At 55.5% G+C, this 1,836-nt stretch overlaps 1 protein-coding gene across 1 annotated transcript in view; it reads right to left on the bottom strand.

The window, feature by feature from the left end:
- Positions 1–1,836, bottom strand: part of DYSF (dysferlin) — a 109,469-nt gene that overhangs the window by 55,928 nt on the left and 51,705 nt on the right. The window lies entirely within an intron of this gene.

Below are 1,836 nucleotides of genomic sequence, written 5' to 3'. Positions count from 1 at the left end.
AGCGATGAGGGCTCCCCTCAGCCTCCTCTGCTCCAGGCTGAACCCCCCCAGCTCCCCCAGCCGCTCCCCAGCAGCCTGGGGCTCCAGACCCCTCCCCAGCTCCGCTGCCCTTCTCTGGACATGTTCCAGCAACACAACGATCAACAGCAGCTTTGACAGCCAACGTGCACGCCTGGCTCCTAACACTCCAGCGTCTCCAGCTAGCCCTGGCCCTTTCCAAGTCCTTCTCAATCCCCACCGCTCTCCCAGTTCTTTTGCAGTCATTCCCCTGGGTCTCAGCCGAATGCACGAGCGTTAAACGGGACAGAAATGAGCAGTGAGTCCTGAGGATGAGGTGGGAGCAGGGAGGGCTCAGGGTGGTAGTGGGGAACAAGCAATTCCCAGACACAGCTCTCGACACAGACACAGCCGGCTGGATGGAGGAGACATCGATGAAAAGACCTGGGGGATCTGCTGGCAACTGGGATGAGACAAGTCAGAGGGAATCAGGGTGGAAGGGAGCTCTGGAGATCATCTAGTCCAACCCTGACTTTGATACAGGGTTGGAAGAGGGACAGGTAAAAGTCAACACAGATCAGACCAGTTAAAACAGGGGGGCTTAAATCCCAGTGGGGAGGGGATCTAGCCCCAAACGGCTACTCCCATTTGCACCAAACAGAAATGCGGTGGAAGGAAGCCTGGTGCCAGCCTGGTTGTTCATCAGGAGCCTGAATGATGCCGTGCATGAGCCTGATTCTCCATCAGACTTGTTATCTACTGCTAAGGGCACTGGAGACCTCAGGCTGGCATCGCTCTTTTGGATGCAGCCTCAACGGGTTGGGCTGGAGGGGGCTCCTGCAGGGGCGGTGGGTCAGGACAGGCCATGCCTGAGGGAGCTGGTCTCTCTGAGAGTCTCTGCTGGGACTTTGCTTGCTTTCTGGGCGAAGGCAGAGGAACAGAGGAGAGCCAAGTGTCTGAGCATAAAAGGTACCCATTGGAGGAGCCCCTCGTAGAACAAGGCAGGGGTGCAGAGCTGTGGAGCGCCCCATCCAGAGATGGCAGTGGCAAGAAATGAAGGAGAAAGAGCAGAGAGATGGTTATGTTTACAGGAGCTCATCCATCTCAGCCCACATGGAGCACACAGATGAGCCCCCCACTGGCAGGAAAGGCTGCCTGGGTGGAAGAAACCCACCTTGCAAAAATATTTATCCCATCCAACTTTTCATGGAAATATGGCCAGGCTCGTTGCATGCCCCAGGTCCCTCCTAGCTCATCTCCCAGACTTTGGGGTTAACTGGCTCCTAGGGCCACAATGGCACTAAGGGACATGCCCCTTGCCCAGCTCCCCGCCTTGTGTTTTCCAAGATACCAGCCTACCCAGAAACTGGTTCGTTCAGCCCATTATCTCCTCTGTAGGATGCACAAGGTCTGGGTAGCAACTTTGTCAGGTTGCCCAAGCAGCAGCTTGGGATCCTGATGAGAGTATTTCCTCCAGAGCAACTGGAACCGTCCAGCACGTGCCCCAGTTCATGGTGAATTCCCCGTGAAAAGTTGTGAACTTTTCAACTGGGATTTCAGTTTAGGTCAGGCCAAGGTCAGCCCAGCATTTCAGCTTTTGCATGCTTTGTTTGGAAGGCTTGAACACCAGTAGACCTCATGCACACACATCCCACAAAGGTTAAATATTGCCCAACATGCCTGGCCATCAGGAACATTTCCTGGGTTAAGAATCATGGAATGACAGAATGGTTTGGGTTGGCAAAGCCCTTGAAGCTCCCCCAACCCTACCCCTGCCATCCCACCCCCAAACCCTGGCCCTCAGCACCGCCTCTGCCCGGCTGTTAAATCCCCCCAGGG

This window comes from Egretta garzetta, unplaced genomic scaffold (genome assembly GCF_000687185.1).
Source record: "Egretta garzetta isolate BGI_Z169 unplaced genomic scaffold, ASM68718v1 scaffold506, whole genome shotgun sequence".
NCBI lineage: Eukaryota > Metazoa > Chordata > Aves > Pelecaniformes > Ardeidae > Egretta > Egretta garzetta.
Note: the sequence above shows the minus strand (reverse complement) of the source record. Positions and strands in the feature narration are given on the sequence as shown.